Source organism: Alligator sinensis, unplaced genomic scaffold (assembly GCF_000455745.1).
Source record: "Alligator sinensis unplaced genomic scaffold, ASM45574v1 scaffold1333_1, whole genome shotgun sequence".
In the NCBI taxonomy this organism is placed as follows: Eukaryota; Metazoa; Chordata; order Crocodylia; family Alligatoridae; genus Alligator; species Alligator sinensis.
This window is the reverse complement of record NW_005843200.1, coordinates 66470-73739: the sequence shown is the minus strand read 5'-3', so window position 1 is coordinate 73739 and position 7270 is coordinate 66470. Positions and strand designations below refer to the sequence as shown.

The 7270-nt window shown below is 48.1% G+C and overlaps 1 pseudogene; it reads right to left on the bottom strand.

Annotated features, from left to right (window-relative positions):
• LOC106723142 overlaps window positions 1-4615 on the bottom strand; it is a 10879-nt pseudogene extending 6264 nt beyond the window's left edge.
• Between the last annotated feature and the right edge of the window lie 2655 nt (window positions 4616-7270).

Here is a 7270-nt window from a genome sequence, read left to right as displayed (position 1 = left end):
TGAGTCAGGTAGAGGCCATCCACGCACGAGAGGAAGCTTTGCGACCACTCAGATTTTGCTGAGCGATCCTCCCACGAGATGTCCAGGTAATTGAAGTCACCCATGACAACCATGGTCCTGGAGCATGCGGCCTCAGCCAGTTCCCGGGTAAACTCCTGGTCAAGCTCAGGACTTTGGGTGGGAGGTCTGTAGTAGACTCCCACCATTGTGTCCCCTGTGCCGTGTTCCCCACGGATTTTAACCCAGAGGGTCTCCAGCCGTCCACCCTGGTCACCAATATCGGCTTTTTGGGCATAGAAAGCTACACCCCCGCCCCTTTTCTCTACATGATCCCTCCTGTACAGGGTATAGCCATCTATACCCGTGGTCCAGTCATGGGTGGAGTCCCACCAGGTCTCCATTATCCCTATGACATCATAATTATTTGCATTGAGCTCCCCCAGAACCCCAAGACTGTATTTTCCCAATTTTACCATGAGGACATCATAGGAGACTAGGTTGAAGGCCTTTTGGAAGTCCCAGTATATGACGTCAACTTCATTTCCCCTATCCAGGTGGTGAGTTACCAGATCTTAGAAGGAAATGAGGTTGGTCAGGAATGACCTGCCTTCAATGAAGCCATGTTTGCTGTCCATTAGTATACTGTTTTCTGTTATCCTACCAATAATGGATTCTTTGCTAATTTTCTCCAGGATTTTACCAGGGATTGAGGTCAAACTGATTGACCTGTAATTCCCTGGGTCTTCTCTTTCTTGAAGATAGGCATCATATTGGCCCTCTTTCAGTCTTCTGGGAACTCTCCTGAGCACCACAATTCTTCAAATAACTTTCCCATAACTCATGCTATGTTGTCCACTTCTGTTAGCACTTTCAGGTGTAGTTCATCCAGTCCTGCTGACTTGTAGATATGCATGCTCTAGGTGTTACCCACAAGATCTTTGCCAACTATGGGATGGTGGTCACCCCCACCTTGATCATCCTGTATCCTGTCAAGCAGGCTAACATCCTTGGACTGGTGGAATACCAACATGAAGTATTCATTTAGGAGTTCAGATTTGTCCTGAGTGTCATCAGTCATCACATTTCATTTACCAGAGGCCCTGTGTTTCCCTTATTTTTTCCCCAATTTCCTACATATCTGAAGATGGACTTTTTGTCGTCCTTGATTCTGGTTGCTAATTTGTATTTGGTTTGTGTCTTTGCTTTCCTGATTCACTCCCTACAGGTGCGAGCTATTGCTGAGTACTCCTCTTTTGTGGTAATTTCTGACTTCCATCCCTTGTAAGCTTCTCTTCTTAATTTCAGGAGGTCCATGACTTCTCTGTTGAGCCAAAAGGGTCTCCCAGCCCTTTTGCTGCCTTTCTTATGAAAAGAAATGGACTTTCTTTGTGCTCCTAGGATCACTTCCTGCAGGAATGACTGCTCTTCTTGTGTTCCCTTCCTCACTGGAACATGGTCCTAAAGGGCCTTGCCAACCCATCTCCTAAACTTGTGGAAGTCATATTTCCTAAAATCAAGGATTCAATCAATTGATACCCTTCCCTGTACTCTCCCCATATTTTGACTCAGAGGGTCTCAAGTCACTCTTCTTTGTTGCCAATCTCTACTTCTAGGCAGGCGTAATGCTCTTTCACATAGAAAGCAACTCCTCCACCCTTCTTCCCTATGCAACCCCTTCTATGCAGGGTGTAGCCCTCTATACCTGTGGTCTAATCATAGGTCGAGTCCCACCAGGTCTCCGTAATCCCAATGAGAATCATATTGCTTGTTCGTTAGGAGAAGGGCCAGTTCCTCCTGCTTGTTCCCCATGCTCCTGGCATTTGTGGACAGGCAGCTAAGCCTGTCATTGGAGGCCCTAGGCTTCCTGGTGTGCTGTGGAAAATCCTGTCCTTCAGCTGATGTCAGAATATGCTTCCTGTTGTTCCCTGGTTTACTGGTTCCATAGTTGCCATTTCTTGGGCTTGTACTAGTATTTGATGGCCTGTTCCTTGGTTATCTCAGTTAAAAGCCCTATCCAAGAGGTCCACCAATCCAGGTGAGAAAAGCTCCTTCCCTTTCAGCATGAGGTGGATGCCACCTCTTTCCAATAGGCCACAGTCCCTGAATTGTGTGCTGTGATAGAAGAAACCAAAGCCCTCACAGTAGTGCCAGCGCCAAAGTCTTCTGTTCACTTCTATGCATATGTCCTTCCTGTACCCATGACCTGCACCCAGGAGGACCAAAGAGAAAAATACCTGTGCCCATGACCCCTTGAGTCCAGCCCCCAGAGCCCTGTAGTGACTCATGACCTGGCCAGGATTGTTCCTGGCTATGTCATTTGAACCCACATGGATGACTAGTCATTTTATGACTATGGAAAAATACTAGAGCAATCCTTCAGTTGTAAAGACCTCAGGGACCACAGCAGGGCTGGATGCTTTGCACCCTGCAGATTCCTATTTGAAATCTCTGGGTTTCTCTTGTGAATTGTGTGTAGGTGTTTTAGCATTGTTGGTTGTAGCTGTGTTGGTCTAAGGACATAAGCAGACAAGGTTCTTTGAGCAGATGTGATAGCTTTTATTAGACCAACTAAATAGTTGGTAATTTTTTTATTTTTTTAAGATTTTGGGCACATCGAATAGTGCCAATACTGAATGGCATCCCAGAGCACCCTTGGAAGCATCTTGTAGCACCCTGGGATAAAATCATTGTTCCAGCATCAGGGAAATCAGGGCCATGCTGCAGACAGCAGAGCATCTCATGAGCTGTGCCAGCCAACAAGACACAATGCAGGCCATGGAGGCTGGAATAATCTTTCCTTTTATACTTCATCCTGTCTCCTGCTTTGTTCCATTTTCCTATCCCTTCCTCTTTAAAGAAAATGGTCAGAGGGGAATGACAAGGCTTCCCCTTCCTTCACTATGGGACCATGACAAACTGAACCCCAGTAAACGCAGGCAGGCAGTCCCAGGCTCCATCAATGCCCAGGGTTCATCCCCACACTTCTGTCCTGCAGCATCTCTGGCAATACCCACATTTCTTGTATGCTGGTCCTATAAAATCTTACATTTCCTCTTCTACATCTGGTCCTTTCCTCTGGAAGCTCTCTGTCCCCCAACCTTCCCCAGCTCAGCCCTCTCCCCTTTCCACCACGGGCTTTTACTTTGCTTTCTCCTCTGCCTGCCCTTGCTTTAACCATTTCCTCCATGCTGGCTTTGCTTTACTTCTATTTTCACTTCCCATATCTCTGCTCCTCCTTCTCCTCCAGCCCCTGCATGTTCCCTTCATTCTAGACCTTCCTGTGCCTTCCTTCCATGCTTGCTGTGAGTATTCCCCACTGCATGCTCTTCATGTGCTCTGGTTATCCCAAACACCCCTTCTCCTCCTACAGTTTTCCATTGCCTCTAAGTACACCAAACTGCCTGGCCATTCACCCCATGTGCCCTTTCCCATCCCCCCGCCCCCACAACTGATTTGAATCTCTGCCCCAAAAGGTTTTTCACATGATTTCCCTAAGCTCTTTTCCAGTTCCCTGGATCCATCTCCACCCTATTCTCAAAGCATGCTGTGAGCATCACTCACTTGGAAGATCTTGGGGTGCACATGGAGCTCTTCACAATGCAGATTGCCCAGGTTGGTATAGTGGCCCTGATGCCATCCAGGTGCTTCACGGCTTCCCCAAAGGAGCTGAGCACATTCTTGCTATGAGTCTTGACTTTTGGGTTGTTGATGATGACCTGGGCATTGGAGAGGTCACCAAAGTAACTGAAATACCTCTGGGTCCAGGTTAGACAACCAGCATCCTAGAGCGAGTGGTAAACAGAGGCACAGGCATGAGGAATGTACTGTCTCTGGTTGGCATGGGGGGACAGCAGCTTCCCCAGTAGGTGCCAACTCAGCTCATGCCCTGGCTCTGGACCTAACTGATGAGAGCATCATGACTGACCGAGTCCACATCAACCTCGCCCCAGAGGTCGGTGATGAGCTTCTTCTCATGGGCAGTGAATTGTGCCCTGATGACAAGCACAGGGATAAGCTTGGAGCATCAGCTGCATAAGGAACTCATTGCTGCATCCAAATATCAGGGATTTTTATTCACTAGTTTCAGTTTCTATTCTCTATGGAAGTGGCTTCTGGCAGCATTTGGGTGGGATCCTAGCTGCCTGGAGGGAGATAGCATTTTTGGACATGTGCCCAGGGGCAAGAGAGGCCCTTTCCCCTTCTCTGTCATACCAGCACCTTTTGTGCCCAGCTCCTCACACAGGAAAGTCAGATCTCTCCCAGTCTGGGCCTCCAGTGAGCTCTTGGCTTTGCCCAATCAACCTTTGAGGCAGGAGCCAGACCTTGGATCTCACCTTGATGTGCCTGATGCTGCCCTCACCCAACACTGTGGGGAAATGAAGATGTGCAATCCTTGGTTTTTGAAAGCCTTTGGGCACAACAGTGGTGGCAAGCTGAGGCCCAGCCAAGGTAACATCTAAGTCACCCAGACTGAGGAAGGCACCATCTTGGCCACATGGACTAAGGAAACCATCATCCTGGCCATCTACACTAAGGGAACTGCTGTCTTGGCCACCCAGACTGAGGAAGATGTCATCTTGGCCACCTGGATTGAAGGAGGTGCCATGTTGGCCATCTAGGCTACAAGAACTGCCATCTGGGCTACCCAGACTGAGGAAGGTGACATGTTACCCATCCAGACTGAAGCAGTTGTCACCTGGAATAAAGGAACTGCCATCTTGGCTGCCCAGACTGAGGAAGGTGCCACCCTAGCCACCTGAATTGAAGCAGGTGGCATCCTGACCACCCAGATTGATGGAGGCACCAACTTGGCCACCTGGACTAAGAAAACTGCCATCTGGGCCACTTGGACTTAAGGAGGTGCCATCTTGGCCACCTGGACTATGGGAATTGCCCTCTTGGCACCCAGACCCAGAGAGCAGGGCCTGGCCAGTCTGCAGCACCTACAGAGATGTGGACCCAGGCTGCTGAAGGGCGCTGTGTGGGACCAAGGTAAGGACTAGCAAGAGGCACTGGGCAAGGTGGACCCCTTCAGCAAGAAGGAGGGAGAGGGCATAGGTGCAGAGGAGGTTTTGGTTTGGGGGTCTAGTTTTGTTTCGTACATTTTGGGCTCCAGCATACGCCACACTGAGCCTTAGCAAACCTAATCAATGGATAAACAAAGCCTGATGGCATGTGGCAGGACAGGGTGCACTGCTTGAGGGGATTAGGGAAGCCTCCTGAGGGGGTTAGCATTGGGTGAGGAAATCCCCTTAACTGCACAGGGGGCAGGGGTCCAGCCATTCCCTCTCTATGACCCCTGAGTAGGCTTGGGGCAAGTTGCTGCCCTTTCCCTGGTTCAGAAGCAGGACCCGGTATCAAAATGATGGCTCTGAAAAAGGAGTCAGCTAAGGATGTGTAGCTATGAGAGGCCAAAGAGATGCTTCCTCCACCCCAAACAAGACATACAAAGGAGGGGGAAGAAGATGCCTCATGAATGTCTCATGAGACTTGAGGCCAGGGGAAGTGAAGTGACTCACCCCAGTCCACCTGGGGAGCTGTGCGGCAGAGCCAGGAATTGCACCCTGTTCCTTGAGTCCCAGCTTAGCACCTTTTCCACAAAGGTGGAAGGCCAGTCCAAAAAACATTAGTAAGAGCATTGCCAGAAAATCATGCAAAGTGATTCTTCCCTTCTGCTTTGGCACTGGTGAGGCCACATCTGGAGTCCTGTGTCCAGTTTTGGGCACCCCACCACAGAAAGTATGTGGACAATTTGGAGAAAATCCAACAACAAAAGGGCAACAAAGATAGTTTGGGGGATGTGGGACAGGACTGGTGAGGAGAGGCTGAGGGAACTGGGCTGATTTAGACTGCAGAAGAGAAGACTGAGGGGGATTGAATAGCAGCCTTCAACTCCCTTCAGGGGGGCTGCAAAGAGGATGGAGCTGGACTGGTCTCAGTGAGAGCAGATGACAGGACAAGGAGCAATGGGCTCAAGCTTCATCAAGGGAAGCTTAGGATGGATAATAGGAAAACCATCTCACGAGGATGGTGGTGAAGCACTGGAATTGGCTCCGCAGAATGGCGGTGGCATCTCCATCCTTGAAGGTTTTTAGGGCCCTGATTAACAAAGCTTTGGCTGGGATGATGGAGTTGGGGCTGGTACTTCTTGGAGCAGGGGTTGGACTAGATGTGACCTCCTGAGGTCCCTTCCAACCCTCATTTTCTGTGAGTCTATGGGTGTGTCTACATGTGGCGATTTAATGCTCATTAGCCTGAGCTAATGTGCATTAAGGGTGCATATCTATACATGTGTGTTCTTAATTCACATTTAAAATGGTGAATTTAGGTTATTCATGCCTAAATTTGATACCTACAAATGCAGGTATCGACTTTGGGTGTGAAGAGTTAAAGTGTATTAACACACATGTAAACACGTTAAAGCACATTAACACTGTGCATGTGGATTGACTTGGGACAAATGCATGTGTTAATGCGCTTTAACATCTGTACATGTAGACACCTGCCCAAACCCGCTTAATGCACGTTAAATTTAGGCTCATTTAAATGAACATGTAGGCACACCCTATGATTCTAGGAAAAAAAAAAAACAACTCATCATGAAGGCTTCCACAACTCCCTTTTTTTGCAAAAAATGTCTGTCTGTGAGCTCAGCTATGCTCGAGTAAAGTTATAAAGGAACTATACCAATTGTAAAGATGATGGGCACATCACGTCTGTTTTTCCTTCTCCTTGCAGAAAACTTTTGCGGGTGGAAGTCCTGGGGGTGGCAACCAGCCAACAGCCCAGTGATGAGGAGAGTATAATGAAGAAAGTGAAGAGGAGTAGAGTAAAATATTTTCAGGTTTTTAATTTTTTTTTACATTTTGTATATATTTTATATTGTTAAGATGTATATAGTTCTTGTTAAAGGAGTCATGGCATTACTGGAAAGAGTTGCAAAGAGTTGCAGGGTGGACTGTTATCAGAGGGAGGGAGGTCAAATGCTTGCTAAGTGTCAGCTAGGGTGCCATGCAGCCAGCATGTCTTGTAAGAAAAAAGACTAAACAACCCCACCCACCCCCAGGGGCAAGCAGACAATCTGCAAAACCTCTCCATTCATGTACCTCCCCTGGCCTTTAGAATTTAGCAAGTCTTTAAAGACTTTAGCAAATCTTTAATGCATTATAATGTATTTCATATGCATGGTTACTTGGGGGGGGGGGGGGTAACGCCCGCTGCCGCAGCTCCAAAACAGTTTCTTTTTTTTTCTGAGTTTTTTCTTTGCAGG